Genomic DNA, 16,166 nt, shown 5'->3' on the forward strand with positions numbered 1-16,166 from the left:
TGAACTCTGAACTTTAACGGGAAGAGCAGGAGTGATATGATCAAATCTCGGGATTTGAACAATCACTCTAGCTGCGTCATTCTGAACTTCTGAGAATTCAAACTCGGCGGCGCATCTTGGGCATGCAGGTCACGTGACATATACTTTCAAGACGGCTGGAAATGAGTTAAGGTTATGAAGTTATGTACCAGCACAAAGTTTCGTGGTCCTGTTCGTGGTCTTTTAGCAAGCATGTAAACGTTTCTACATAGTTGGGATTGAACACTTTGGACAATTTTGCACTAACAAACCGGACAAAGCAAAGGTGCCAGATCTAGTTGGATCACTATACTAGTCAGGAAAATTTTGAATTGAAACAACTTATAAAAAGAGCTTGAATGTACACCTGGGGACTGGGGTTTTACACTGTATATAGACTACATAAACACTGGACTTATACCCTTAATAAGGGATTTTAAGCCTGGTTCTCATATGCCGCCGAACTACCTGCGACACAGCCACCGGTACTGCCTGGGGTACTGTTCCGACATATGAGAACATACGCCGTCGGCAGCAACAACCATCGCAGGCCTTTGCCGCCGGCAAGCCTGCGAAGTTGACTTGAGTTCAACTTCGCAGGCAGGTCGGCAGTTCTTCTGGAACGCCGGCGAAAAAAACGTTTTATGTGAACGGAACCGGCGATCGTCGGCGAAGTACCAGAGGCAAATATAGCCCACAATTCATTACGTCCAAGATAAAAATCATTTTCCAAATAAGAAGATAAACTCGAGAAAACAAATTGGCCATTCTGTTCACCTGAAGAAATGTGTCGTGTAGCCTCAACGCAGCAAACAAAGTATGATACTGTCCGTGCTGGCTCCTTTCTCGAAGCATAGCGCGAGCTTAAAACTTCCGCTTCCGTTTTACTCGTTTTTCTTCACGCTTTCTTCGTATGTATCTCCTTAAAAGCAACAAAACTAGCGAAAACTAGACTGGCAACGAATTACCAGGGTTCTATCCATGTTTTTTGAAGGAATGTTAAAAAGAGCGCCAAATGATGCCGTTTAAGCCCGCTTTTTTAAATTCACCGGTGGCACGTCCCAGGTAAATCTGCACAACCACTACGATGCACCTGGGTCGAAAAATCACGTCAACCGGCGACTACAACGCAGGTCATCGCAGGTAGGTCGGCTGCATATGAGAACCAGGCTTTGGGGAGGCTTATAAACGGAGGGGCTTATATCCGAGGGGTTTCGAAAGGAGCTATATATAGCGGTGATCGAAAAACGTTTTTCACATTAACTGTTTTTTAAGTAAGCTTTAAAACGCCATAATCAATCGAATTCGTTTCAATATTTGGAACAAAATTAAAACCAACAACACGAACGAAACTGGAACGTAACAAAGCGAAGGCTCAGCCAAGCGCGGACTGGCTCAGGAAATAACTTAGTTTACCAAGAAAAAACGTTACAATTCGAGCCACCAAGAAACAAAAGAATATAAGAATTGTCTGATCGATTTTTAGATTTTTCGTTCCAGATTTGAGTCTGACCAAATTCAGTTTTTCTGCTGATAGGGGGTGACAATCGATTACTAGAGGTAAACATTTTTTTAGACCAAGATGACATACAGTTCATACGTTTGGTGCCGATCGATGCACACCGTAAAAATCCGAAGATAAGCCTCACATTCGCTTAGAGAAATTTCTATAGTCGGTTATTCAGTCGGGTGTGTTCGTCAGTTTCGCGAACTTGCTTTATAACAAGCGTGGTGCCACTTGACAATAAAAACGGCTTCAAAAACACAGCTGACTTGGGATCTGATATTAAGGAAGGATCAGTTTTTGTTAAAATTTTGTAGTTACGGGTCTAATGTTTTTGGGAGATGAAGGGGGGAGGGGGGGTTTGAAGGGAGACAAGCTAAGAAGATTTTACAGAAAGAATTAATTTAACAGTAGCTTTAGTGTAAAGGAGAGTAATCCCCTGACCACAAAACACAGGCAAAAGTATATCTAATAATTTCATTTATTTCAGTCGAACCGTGAGAAGAATCTTCTTCAGTATTAAGGAGATTATTAGTGGAAGATTAATTTACTGTTGGCTGCGAATTGATCACAGTTGTCGTTTGTTTTATTTTCGTTTTTTTTTTTCTTTTTTTTTTTTTGTGGAGTCTACGTTTTTAACCACTGAGGTCTATCGAGGCCTGGTTACATTTCTCTAAGCGTTATTTTGATTTGCAGATTCTAATGCTTCACGGTTTTCCCTTATTTGTCACGAGAAGAAAATACCTTGGCGCTTATTGCACGTAATGACGCCTGATATGTGATGCATCGAACACAAAGAAGGTGTAAATTTCTTTTGCAAATGTTGTACATTTTCATTAGAATTTGCAAAGATATTGTGCTGTTTTAGACATTGTGGAGCCGCGCGAAGGAAATCGTGGTTTTTGCGGCGCCGTATTTAATCAACATTTGTGTAAATGAAGGGATTAGGCCTGTGTCAGTTCGTCTGTGAATTCCAAACAGTTGACCACAAAATTGATAGCTTGTACAAGTGGCTCGATCAGTTCTGATGATATGACGAAAAAAAGACACGATTTTTAATTGGATTTTGGAACCTTTATATTGACAACTGTTTACAAAACTTATGTTGTTGGCTTATGTAAGTCTCATAAAAGACCTCAGCAATCTAGCTAATTCACTGATGATATTTTTCACAGCGGACCAGAGAAGCAATGTTGTGTTACAGAACTATGCTAAAATGCCACAACAACTTTTAACCTTTTCGAACCCCTACAAACAAGATCAAACTGATTTTTGCTTATTTTTGTGGGGAAGTAAAACAAACGAAGGCCAAATTAACGCCTGCAATGCCTTCTGTGACTCTCAACCAAAACTATCACAATGTAATATTAAAATTATAAAGTTGACATTAATTAAAATTATCAGCAGGGGGATGGGTGGGGAATACTTGTATTGACCTGACTTTTGAATTTCTTCATGGCACTGGTATAACACTCGCTATAAATAGTACAATGCAATTTCTTCCGTAAACCTAAATTGATTGCAGAGATGACACTACGGCAAAGGACAGCTCAAGATCTACGGATCCTGAAGAAGACTGGTCAGTACTCGACTCGTTGACGGTTGTTCAAAACTGCCCTTGCCGTCGTGGGTCGTAGTGTCAGCCCTGTATTCGGTTTGGTTCACGTAAAGTGATGTCTGACTGAAGTGCAGCTCCGCAACAAGAGATCCGGTATTAAACGAAAAGTACTCAGAACAATTTACAATTATGTAGTCTCCCGCATTCAATAGTTTCATGATTTCTTTGTGATCGTATTTATTTTATTTTATTTTTATATTGTTCTTTGCTTCCAAAGCTGTCCAACATAAAACTGATTTTGCCACAAACAAAATAAAGTTCAGTTTGACCAGCTATTTAAAAATTTGGCAGCAAGTAGTCGGCATGCAATCATGAAATCTTATCTACACATTGACACTCAAATCAACGAATGTTGGACATTCTGATTATGGCTTCTGACAGGCTTAAAATTAAAAACAAATCAAAATGAAGAATTTATTTTGCATAATTAACATCACCTGCGCTTAATAAAATTACAAGATTGATATCTTTGTCTGAATTAACTTATTTTCTAGCCACTGAAATAACTGTAGTGCGTGACAAGAGCGTTATGTTTCATTGAGATAACGCCATTCATTCTTTATTTCCCCGCCCCTATTCAATTTCAGTGATATAGACCGATGTCGTAAGCGCTTCGCTAATAAAGTGCAGTTGTTGATTGTATTCAACACCAAAACAAATGTTTGTTGAGAGATAACAGAGCTCACTGGATTAGACTTACCTGAGTTCATTGAGATGATCTTGTGAGTTATTCCAGCGGTATAATGTGACTATAACGTGAAGGCATCAACGAAAAATTCAGATCTTCTCTACGGGATATCGTAGCGAGAACTGCGAGAGCAAGTGTTGTCGAAGTTTTATGGATGTGTGAGCAGCGATGCGATGCGAGTCTTCACACGGGCTAAAAGACTTCGTTTCTCTCGAAAGTTATTCCTAGCTGTAATTCCTCTCGGCTGGCTTGTGATTTTTTATCGCTCTCTCCTTGTACAATGACCACGAGAATACCGGTAAGTTTTTGTTGTCTTGCTTTAATACGCGAGCTTATCTTCCTTTCACAAATTGCTGTCAAAGAGCAGGGACGCTCTAATAACGACTCCGCAGGCATGCAGCGAACAAATGTTTCTATAACCGTACAATCTTTGCTTAGATACAAACAGTTTAGATGAAGAATATCGCTGTTTGTTCTTGGTATACTTCAAGCGGTCATTTATATTGAACACGGTTTAAGGTATCAGCCACCCTTCAGGACTGTCCGCGCGCGGATCGCTGCCATATTTGAGGTTTCAACGTTTTCAAATAGATATGCTTGAGAGCTTTCTTTAAAAAAAAAAAAAAAATCAGAAGAAAATGTTATTTCTGTCGAAAGATATCGGGGGTAAAAGATTTTTTCTCGTTAATTATCTTAATTGATCGTTGACAAGATCTGTCATTGAACTAGTAACGTGATACCGAGTGCGTGCCTCGAACGACACAACACGTGCGAATTGTCTTCGTGTTGTTTTAATATAGCCTTTACCTCGATATTTAGCGTTTGTTTCGGTGAAAATGCCGCCAAAAAGAAAAAGAAAAGATCGTGTCCGTTTTCCTCATCGAAAAAGAAATCGAAGAGCGAGTTTGACAAAGAATGGGCTGCAAAATTAGCAGAGAGCGACAAAGGCTCATTTTATCGACAAGAGAAGTGGCTGGAGGAGTTGGATATTCAGAAAACCGAAAATGCTACAGTTGCTGAGAGTGCAAGCCGCTCCAAAATTTAGCTTGAAGAACCAGAAGAAGAAAGCCAATTAAGCTCATCGACCCCATCTGCTGATGGAACGTGGAAAACAATAAGCGGTCGAGCTATCGTATCGAGTGAAATTCTCCTTCAGAAACTAGACGAGTCTGTATCTTGTTGATTTTGCCAGGGAAGTGTCCAAGTCGTGGAAAATGTAGCGACTAAGCATGGACTTGGTTCTACCTGGAGAATCCAGTGCGAGAATGAAGGCTGTCCGTCGCTCAAGACAAATTCTGTTTTTAATTCTTCCGAGAAGAGCAGAGCGTTTGAAATAAACCGGGCCTCAGTCCTTGACCTTCGAGCAATCGGTGGTGGACATTCGGCGGCTTCGCTTTCGTTCGTGTTGATTTCGCACTGGTTTTCGGCATCTTTACCAACTTAGCCAACCTTTCAAGAAATAAACACAATATATTTTTATTGTTACATGAAAAGCGTATTGCTGTTTGTAAATTGAACGATTACTATGCATGTACATTCACTAACCTCAACAAAAATTTTGTCTTTTGTCCACACGCAGTGTAATTGAACTGACTGGAAGCAAAATAGTTATTTCCCGCTGCTTGCCGCGAAAGTTTGTTCCTGTTGCATGTTACCTGTCAAAGTCCTATTGTTAGAGAAAATTGAGCCCTCTCTGATGTCAATCAGAATAAACATTTAGGTGTTATAATCTCATTCCAGGTAGGATGCCGCCAAAAATGTATTTTCTGTTTTATCTCCGAACGCAAATTTTGCCGATCGACTCGTACGTTTTGAACTCCAAGTCGGCAGCCTTTCAATCAATTTGGCTCAAATTTGGCCAGAGTGATGCCATATATCTCTTCTTCAAAACCGTGTCTGCGAATTTTAATACTCCTTTTGATTTTAAAACTAGGGCCTTTTTTCCACAGGGAGTGTTGACTAATTGCCTCCCCCAACTTCATTTGCTAATAAAAGAGAAACAAACGCACTTGTCAAAAATCTGAGACACGGTTTTTTAGTGGAACGTGTTGAGAAGCGAATGCGGTGTTAATTGTTTTCTTCCGTTTATTTCCGGCGGGAGTGGAACATGATTTATAGAGACGTGTACTTTTACACAAAGCGTTCCAATTTTGAAACACATTTAAGTAAAAAGTTTTTGTTAGTTCAAATCCATAATCTGGAATCATTAAGCTTTTAAAAAATATATGGTTTATAGGGGTTTTTACAAAAACAACTAACGCTACAGCGATCCGCGCGCGGACGGTCCTGAAGGGTGGCTGATACCTTAAAGAGAGCGCTTGAACTGCATGCTTCGCCAATATCCTAACATGAATGCACAGGCATGTGACTCAAAATTCACGATGAAAATTGTGAATTCTTTAGCCCATTCTGTTGAGAGTAACTCTTGCCTTTTACACAAAATCTGCGGGTGACCAAATGCCCAGTAATTGTGGTTCTGTTAAGGTATATTTTCCAATTCTGGCATGTCCGTAAACAGAGTGATGCGATGTTATAATTCATCCATCTTGACGGAATTTGTCTTGATGAACCGCGAGGGAAGTTGTCATGTCTTTTGTAAACTGGCAAATCGTGCTTTAGTAGCTTAATTTCATGACACTGGGAAAAGATTAGACGAGATTTGCAATCTTTATTTCGAATTTAGGTTTCTTTATGTGGCCACGAGGAACAATTGTTGAAAATTGTGAAGAAAGAAGAATGGAAAGCATCAAGTTATTATTTTTTACTTACCACGATAGTTCTCAACTCTGAAGAAGAACGAACGCATTTCTTTTCTTATTTACTGCTAGCATGGATGCGAATTTCGTTCATTTTGTCCCTTAAAGCCGTGTGTAGATTGTAGAGCTTATGTTTTATTGGCCTCTGTAAAACACGCTTTCATCGACACAAGTTATGAGGTTAATTTACACGAGATATATTTGTCTTTGTTTTCAAATTACTATACGCTTCTAAAAAGCTAAAGAGATAGAAGATAGCCGATTTCTGCATTAAAGCGAGGCTAGATCTTGACTAATTTTAGTGATACGGCCGTTCTTTGTCGTCAAGACGTTTACAAATGCAAACCAGTGATTTTGGAGTATTTTTAATCAATTTGTGAGCTAGCCAGGTGTTTTGGTAATTGCTTACTTGTCGGCTTCCTGTGTCATGAAACGAACATGAAATCTGCATTTGCACGTTTGTTTGAAATTCTTCACTTATTTAACACAAGTGTATAACAGGTTCCTTCTCAAGAGTTTTTAAAAAATATCAGTCTTAAGTCTTGCGAAAAATATATCACTGCAGTCGAGATTAAACTTTTTACAGTGCATGTACATGAACAAAAATATCGCAGTATTAAGCAAAATATGCGAAAAAATTCCTTCTAACATAATGTGATTTTTGAAGCGACTCGTGCGTTCCATTATTGTGGTCGTGGAAGCGAGATGTCCCGCTTCCACTGCTTATGGCGATAGAAGAGAAACATCTAGCTTCTATGACCACAATAAATAAACATTTTTCCGGTGAAAGAAGCGAGTTGTTTCGCTTCCTACAACCAATGGGCGACAAGAAGCGAAACGTCTCGCATCCACACTCACAATAAATAAACAGTTTTGTCAGGTGAAAGAAGCGAGTTGTTTCGCTTCCAACAACCAATGGGCGACAAGAAGCGAAACGTCTCGCATCCACACTCGGAATAAATAAACAGTTTTGTCAGGTGAAAGAAGCGAGTTGTTTCGCTTCCAACAACCAATGGGCGACAAGAAGCGAAACGTCTCGCATCCACACTCACAATGAATAAACAGTTTTGTCAGGTGAAAGAAGCGAGTTGTTTCGCTTCCAACAACCAATGGGCGACAAGAAGCGAAACGTCTCGCATCCACACTCGGTATAAATAAACAGTTTTGCCAGGTGAAAGAAGCGAGTTGTTTCGCTTCCTACAACCAATGGGCGACAAGAAGCGAAACGTCCCGCATTCAATGACTCTTAGGGGCAAGAGCAATATTTTTCCAAGGTAAAACAAGACGAGGAATAGTTTTCGGCTTGGTTTCGTGAAAGACAGGAACTCGTTTTCGTCTTTAGGAGCTTTAATGGATGTTGACAACTGAACTCTCAAACGCTTTGCTTGTTAAACAACGCGGCGCGCACATCCACACAGAGTGTAAACCTACAACCTAAATTGGAATGGTTTAAGAATCGTACATGTCTGCTAAACTTTAAACTATGTTGAAAATTCGATAGGCTATATATATGAACTGAAACAGTTCAGTTTTTAATTTGCTTTGCACAATCGTGAAATGAAGTGCTCCAGTTAACTCGAGTTAATAGCCTATATCGACTGGTTCAAGCGGATGTTCGCTTAGTATATCATTCCGATTTAGATTACAATTGCATTGAAGTCGTTAGGTCACCGTTGTTCAGATTGGACCGTTCAGGGCATGTTTACAAGGTGGTTGGGCGACCCATCGGCAACTCTATTTCGCGGGATAATTTGTTTCTAGGTCACAACGTCAAAGTGTAAGCGGCCGTTCAAATTGGGAAGGCTCTAGTTAAGCGAAATACTAGTTGCGGAACCGTGAAGTATAAGCCTTCCTTATATGACTTTGCAAACATAGTTTTAGTGGACAAGCATTAGCCTTTTCTTGTTATGATTGCTATCTAATTACATAGATATGTTTAAAGTTAGATGATTTTTTTGTAAATTGGGAACTATTTAGGTTAACAGACATATTTACCATGCTTAATTGAGTTAATGGCATGTTTGGTGTTATATGCGAAATACATTTGAGTAGCAATACACTGAGGTTAACTGAAGAGAACACAAAATTTAGAGAGATTATCTCCTCACTCGCACGTCTCTTTTTACCTTTTGGTTGAGACACATTAAGTATATTGATTTATATTTACGAGTTTTATAATAACATCCTTATATTTTGCATGCTTTAGAGTACTTTAACATTTTACATTCAGTGATTATGTGTCATTAAGAGTGATTACGTTTTAAAAAAAGAAAACATTTTATGGAGTTTAATAACGCAACGTGATATGTACCACACGTGAAAGAACTATCAGCCTGATTCACGTAATCAAATATTTAGAACTTAAGTCTGTCTAACTTTCATCTGTTCCTATTTTGATCGGACAGCCAGCAAGAACTTTGGATCCCTTGGGTTCCAACACGAACACTAAGCTATTTCTCTTAAGGTGTTTACGAGTATTCAGTAAGTTAATATCTTTCTTTATGTCAGCTCCCACAAAAGCTCTGTCAATACAGATCACGTTCCATGAAGGACATGAACGTACAAAAAGCGCGGTGATTTGTATTCAAATGATTTATACGCATTTCTCCGTGAAGTTTTAACATGATTTAATTTTGGGTAACCACCATCGCTATGTACTTGAAGATGACGCGCATTATGAACCAATCACAGCGCTCTGTGTGGATGTGCGCGCCGCGTTGTTTAACAAGCAAAGCGTTTGAGAGTTCAGTTGTCAACATCCATTAAAGCTCCTAAAGACGAAAACGAGTTCCTGTCTTTCACGAAACCAAGCCGAAAACTATTCCTCGTCTTGTTTTACCTTGGAAAAATATTGCTCTTGCCCCTAAGAGTCATTGAATGCGGGACGTTTCGCTTCTTGTCGCCCATTGGTTGTAGGAAGCGAAACAACTCGCTTCTTTCACCCGACAAAACTGTTTATTTATTGTGAGTGTGGATGCGAGACGTTTCGCTTCTATCGCCATAAGCAGTGGAAGCGGGACATCTCGCTTCCACGACCACAATAATGGAACGCACGAGTAGCTTCAAAAATCACATTATGTTAGAAGGAATTTTTTCGCATATTATGCCAACCGTTAATAAGCTCGCCGGAATATCTTGGCGGTTATTCAACAACCCCGCAAATTTATATACAGACTTCTAGTAAATGGATTTTACATGAAAACCTGCTGATATTTGAAAGAGAAACCGCCATTCTTGTGATTGTATAAAATGTTGATACCAGAAACAGCTGCCTGCCGCGTTTTGACAAACTCACGCGCCGGGAAACGATATAGCAACTGAGCTTGTAAAATCATAATTTTGATATCAGGTAGTTTTTTTTAGGTTTTCCCTTTAGGAGAAAGCAATTATACAGACTGCCAAAGCAGTCGGCTAAAAAAGCAATTTTGTGGAACTGTTTTTTTTTTGTTTTCAAAACGCAATGTAAAATTATGCCGCCAACAGTGCTTTCGTCTGGCTTTTAATTTAATTTAATTTTAGCTATAGGCGACATTTATTTTTGTTTTTTTACAAGTCAATTTCTTTTAAAAACAGCACAACCACCGCGAAAATAGCAACGCCCTATTTTCTCAGAGCTATCTGTTTTGATTTCTCAAAGCCAATTACAATGATCTCGTTTTTGGTGAGATTTTTGGACGATAAGGAGATTGAAGTGTTGTTGTAAGTTAGTAACTCTGAGGTCTATTGTAAACCAGTGATAACCGAAGCTTTTCTGTTTTTTATTATTATCAGTGAAACTTGATAATATAACTACAGAAGCGTATGAAAAAACAGTTTCCGCTTGTTGTTTGCTTCCTCGGCTATCTGCGCAAAAACATTTTATCTCCGTACAAGCTGCTTTCATTTTGTGAATTGATATGTTCACCTAAAATCACTCCATATTTCTATTAATTCGTGGTAATATTTCCTTTACATATCGTGGCATAAGAGTTACGTGAATTAATGTTTTCCTGTTTCATCTTGAGTTCATTAATTTCATAATTTTTGTGGTTTACTGAATGTAAATGATTTTCAATCATTTATTTTCAATATGTTTGCAACCCCCCCCCCCCCCCCAATCCCCTCCCTGCCAATCCCCAATGTGCATCTTGGGCTTTTCGCTGTCTTTTAGCCTGGCTTTTCTGAACACAACGGGCCAAAAATTTTATTTCCCATGAATCAGGGTGAATAACTGTTCTGAAATACATTATTCGCCTCAACAAGAAAAACTAGCGTTTTCTTTAGCGAAAGGTTACCTCCACCTTTCGCAAGGCTGAAAAACTAATCCGAAAATTTTCTGTTTTTGGAAGGGGCAAATACCTCCATAAAAGTGCAAAAAATGGCCAGCTAACATTTCATAAAGCCAACGGCTGCTCGTAAATTCGGGGAATGAGATTCCGTTCGCTAAATTTTTTTGAATTTTCAGTTTAAGAAGCCGGCGTGATGGTATGGATCAAACTGCGTTAGCTTACAATAAATTAAACTCATTATAGGAAATATTCAGGTAAAAACAGAAAACTATTTAGTTTCCATGTCCCCGTTGGGTGCCCCTGATAAATGACTGAAATCTTTAAGTGCAGAAGAATAGTTAAGATAACTTAAAATGAGTATAAACTAACTAAGCTGAATCGCCGATGCCAAACTAAGGAAAAGTAATACTGTTGAATTCTGCGGGTGATTGTGTTTTGGAATCCTTTTGCACCGTAAAAATTGTGCGAACGAGGCAGTCATTTGTAACGGTCGGTATTCTCTTTCTAAAGATTCTAATACAGCTGCATTTTCTATTTTAACCACAGCTTAGATTTCTCAATCAATCTTGAGAGACAGATTTGAGATGCCTTTATGATAAGCTTCTCAGTTGCATGCGGCAAAAAATGTATGACACGGGCTTGTTTATAAAACAGAAAAAATTCGAAAAATTTTGGCTTTCCGTGTTAACGAAACAAAGTGCTACCAAGTAGATTTCAAGTTTCAGCCACTGAAACGGACACGCTGTTGAATTGTATCCACAGTTTCGGGATCGAAGCTCATTTAGTTGCTAAAACTACCTTTTACAGCGCAATAAACAGCACCAACTTCGTTCCCACGGTCTGTCATCTCTTCACCCCAGAGGAACGAGGTTGGACACAGCCACCGCGGCAAAGTTCTGTTAAATGGGCTTCATTTGAATGGTCACATTAGAAAACACTCATGTTTGAGCTACCTCTTGCAGCCTATAAATGAACAGTACCTCAGAGAAGTGATGCTCAATAGCTTTCAGGTCACACTTGGCTCAGTAGTTTGAACCACTTTGTCATTGTCTTTCTCCAGTTTGCATGGGTTGGGGGGGGGGGGGGGGGGGCTTACCCTGCAAGTAGAGATCTAGACTTGCTTCAATTTGGCTTCTTTCTTCTTATGCGCCGAAAGAGAAAACGAACTTTGAAAAAGTCTAGAAGTCATTTGACTCAGGATTACTCTCAGAGAATCAAAGCCTAAAGCCGGCACCTTTTACACAATGGATAATACAGAAGGAAGGCACGACGCAGTAGCTTTCATTTGACAGGATAAACTATAGGAATTTTAAATTCACGGGTTAAAGCTTAGAACCTCCTAGCAGCACATCACTTCCTCAGAAAAGTACCGCTTCGTATAGGATTCAAGTGAATGGTCAATCCTTACAAACAGGTTCTCTTACACAAGTAGAAACTCGGCTCGGGGGGCCTTTTTCTCGAAACTCCCGGTAACTTATCGGGCCCGAAGAGTGTCTTTGGTGATAAATGTTTCTTAACAGAAATCAATTTTTGTTAGCTTTGAATACGTAATTTTAAAATCTTATAGTTATGTGAAAACATTGGCTAAGTACCATGTCTGTAATCACTGTGTAATCGGCGAAAAAACATTTCAAAATATACGTATCGGGCCCGATAAGTTAGCGGGACTTTCGAGAAACGGGCCCCAGGTGTCGAAAGAAGAAAGCGTTCAAATGTGTCGAGCCGGTTTTATAGCGTGTTTGGTTTGTAGTGCTTGTTTGTGGATCCAAGACAGCTAAATGGACTCCTTCCGGTGTTGCCACTTTGACGTTACGTCAGAGATAACTGTATTTGATCTTGTATTTCAAACATGTTTAAAATTTAGAAGAATGTTTAAAAAGAAAACATAAGGGTGACAGTAAAAGTTTGATGTGTAAACCGTGAAGGGCAGTGTTGAAAGTTACCCGAAAAGCAAACCGCTTCCTGTTTTTCCGCATTCAGTTACATCGACACACTTGGTAAAATCCTTAAGTGCTAAAACGTCCATCACGTATTTCCGTTTTCGCATTAAGTTTATTTGTGGTTTAATATTGGCCCACCCAACTGCCGAATATGCTAACGCACAACCCCACCTTCCCACCAAAAAAACATGCTTCTTATTTCCTTGATGGTAAATTGCGCCGACGGGTGGGGGCACTCCTCTATTTAAGCTATATCGGTTCTTGAGCCGTTTCGGTCAGAATTATGGTACATGTACAGGTTTTAACCATTTTGGTCTGAAAAGGGAAGGTATAGATCCTAGAAACATTTACTAGTTCCGAAAAAAGATACATGAATTTTTGGAGGCCAGGTCTGAAAAAAAGGACCGGTAAATTACATATTTTGGTCTGAAAACGTGGCAGGGTTTATAAAGGGTTTGGAGAACCGAACCGCACACCCGCACCAACAATTCCGAGGGGTAACCCCCCCCCCCTCCCTTCCCGTCCCGGGCCTAGAGTATAGAGATCGCTAGAGAGTTTTCTTTTCTTATCGGTCAACTACCGGTGGCATATCGGTCAACTATCGGCGGAATGTCGGTCAACTATCGGCGGAATGTCGGTCGTGTATCATTCGATAGTCGAGCGAGAGTCGACCGATGACGTCAACGTCAACACACTGCGGAGATTTCAGTGTGGAGATAGAAGAAGCAAAACCTTTGCTACCAAGGAAGGCACGAAACGACTATGTGAGAGCATAAATTTTGCCAGTTTGGACGGGGCAAATTTGGCTGGAAAAATAGACTGTGTTGAGAATTGAGAGATCTTTTATACTAGGTGTCTGAATTTTTCATTTCGTAGTTTGCCAATATATGAAAACTCCAGCATAGGCAACCGAAAGCTGATTATTCCATAACACGATGAACGTTTTGTCGAGCTATAATTGCGTTCGACGTAGGAAGAACGCACTCCTAATACGGATTGGAGTCGAGATTGTATGGGACAACGTTGACTGCCGGAATGAATGGGTGGATCTTGGGACGCCTATCTGGCATTCCCCGCAGATCTTTTTGTAGGGGCGGATGAGATTACAAAGGAGAGAGAGGCCGGGATCGAGATCATCGAACGCACTCCCTAATCTTTGATTGTTACTAGTTAAAGACTCTAGTATGGGAAATTCACTTCACTTCTCAAATTGCTGAAATAAAGACATAAATGTGAAAGTAAACCTTTCTTACTTCAACGTGTGGCTGTCTTTGTGCCTCAGGTCTGTGTAATAATTTCTATTTCCAATGATTGGCTGTTTCCTCGCCAGCAACATGACATTTTTATTATCGAATAATGAGTTTTCAAGGGTTGCCTGGGATTCAATTATTTGCATACAAAGCTATTTATTCCGCCTCCCCCCCCCCCCCCCCCCCACCCTCCCTCCCACAAAAGGTACATTTTACATTTACATTTCCTCTTTGCAGACAAAGTATTTGCCACGGAGGTAACTAAAGCTACGTGGAGAACCACTTTTCCAGTTGCAAGGAGTGAACTTCATGTTGGTGATTCGACGTTGTCTTCGACGCAGTACGGAAACAGGACATTTCAGGTGCAGAAAAAAATATTGCTAGTTCATAAATCTTGGGCAAAAGAACGATCAAAGCTTTCACACTACGTGACCCGGTTCCTGGATGGTTTACGCGCGCCTTATATTGTGAGCGAAGCTGACGACAAAGCGTTCTTGGATTTAAAAGTAGATTTAAAACCGGACATCTCTGTAGGCAGATATTCTCTTCTTGTTTTTGTAGACATTAAGACATACATAGACCTCAAACCTAATGTAAGGCAAATAGTGAAACTTTACTGCAAAAAATTCGGAACAGGTATCCTGTTTTTCATCTCGAATCATGTGGGATACATAGCGGAATTTCACTTCGAGGTAATTAAGCCACAAAAAGAGAGACAGCCCTTAGATGTGGAAGTTAACGAAGATTCAAAGCTATTACGAGTCACTGGCAGAGGCGGCTCAACGGTGAAACCTTACGTGCAGAAGGGACAAGGAACGAGGTGGAATTTTCTGCGATATGACCCGCGGCTAGTTTCGTACGAGACTGTTGAATTCGCCACTAATCGTAAAAAGAGACGAAAGCGAGACCTTGACAATGCAGTAACAGAGCAAGCCACTATTATTCTGGATGATGGGAAGACAGACGGCATTAAAAAGGTGTTTTTTGGCGGAGGTTTTCCGTTCTTCCTACACACCATGCTATTTATGGATAGTTTAGATTATTTGTCGCCGGTAAATCCTGTTGTGTTTTCACTTGAGAGGTATCTGCAAATTGACATAGACGATATTTTCATCGCCAAGACCGGGATAAGAATGAAGAAAAAAGACGTTCTGGTAAGTAAAAGCACACGTTGCTAGCTTAAGGACGGTGCCTAGTTACTGCGCATATGTTCTGCTCATCTCATGATACTCGGGTTTCCTATGGGTGGTGCCTACTAATACAGGGATATTTTTGCGCGCTTGAAAGCTATGCGGAGAAAGCAGAACTTAGCAAGTGCTCTTGGTATCCAAAAAGAAGAGCTTCAATTTGGGAGAACGTGTCATACATTGCTTTGTATTTAAGCACTTTTTAAAATTATTGTTGCTTTATTATCTCTAAAAATGCCTGGTTACCCCAATTTTCTTTTTGGATTCCACTAGCCCTTGCTAAGATCTGCTTTTCCGGTATAGTCATAAACTGCACAAAAATTGCTCTGTATTAGTAGGCACCGTCCTTAACTTACAAGCTTTTGCGTAAGTCTTGATATATTCCATAATCCGTGAGAGTTTTTAAATGCAATGCCTTCGCGCGCGATTCCAGTGCAAAAAGAAAGCCTGAAATATATTTAAATCCCGCAATGTTTGTAATGTATGTTACCTCATTCAATCCTGAATTTTTTTCAGGCTTTCATTTGCAGCTGCTTAATTTGCGTACATAACTACGACGATCACTTATTTATTAATTATTTTATCCGCAGTTCAAAATGTAGTCATTTGTACAGAAAACGTTTTACTTTTGAAGATCATTTTAGTCCCTGACAATGGTCCATTTTCATTAGCCACCGTAGTTGTCATTGGTCCCCGTCTAACACGCTCATTGAAAAAGAACATTGTCTCAAGGAAGTGCTTAAAACTACTATACTCGAGCAGGGCCCACCAAACCCCAAAATAGCTGGTGAATTCTGCCTGCACTACGCCCCTCCTTCCCCCCCCCCCCCCCCCCCGCACTCCCCGAACCTCAAGAGATGGTGTCTTTGTTGCATAAGCCACCCCTCTATCCAGCAGGAAAAATGACAATGAGATTCAAACCTTACTTTTCTTGTTT

At 40.0% G+C, this 16,166-nt stretch overlaps 2 protein-coding genes across 3 annotated transcripts in view; both read left to right on the top strand.

Moving 5' to 3' along the window:
• The window catches only part of LOC146463768 (uncharacterized), a 225,952-nt gene that overhangs the window by 30,295 nt on the left and 179,491 nt on the right, over positions 1–16,166 (top strand). The window lies entirely within an intron of this gene.
• LOC146463769 (bifunctional heparan sulfate N-deacetylase/N-sulfotransferase 4-like) overlaps positions 3,799–16,166 on the top strand; it is a 37,485-nt gene continuing 25,117 nt past the window's right edge. The window contains exons 1-2 of one of the 2 annotated variants that reach the window (XM_085084096.1): positions 3,799–4,126; positions 14,280–15,200. The gene's annotated coding sequence lies outside the window, so the exon portion shown is untranslated. The remainder of the gene's footprint in view (positions 4,127–14,279; positions 15,201–16,166) is intronic. The other variant, XM_085084095.1, reaches the window with a different exon arrangement.

Source organism: Pavona decussata, unplaced genomic scaffold (assembly GCF_977016875.1).
Source record: "Pavona decussata unplaced genomic scaffold, jaPavDecu1.1 SCAFFOLD_175, whole genome shotgun sequence".
Classification (NCBI taxonomy): Eukaryota; Metazoa; Cnidaria; class Anthozoa; order Scleractinia; family Agariciidae; genus Pavona; species Pavona decussata.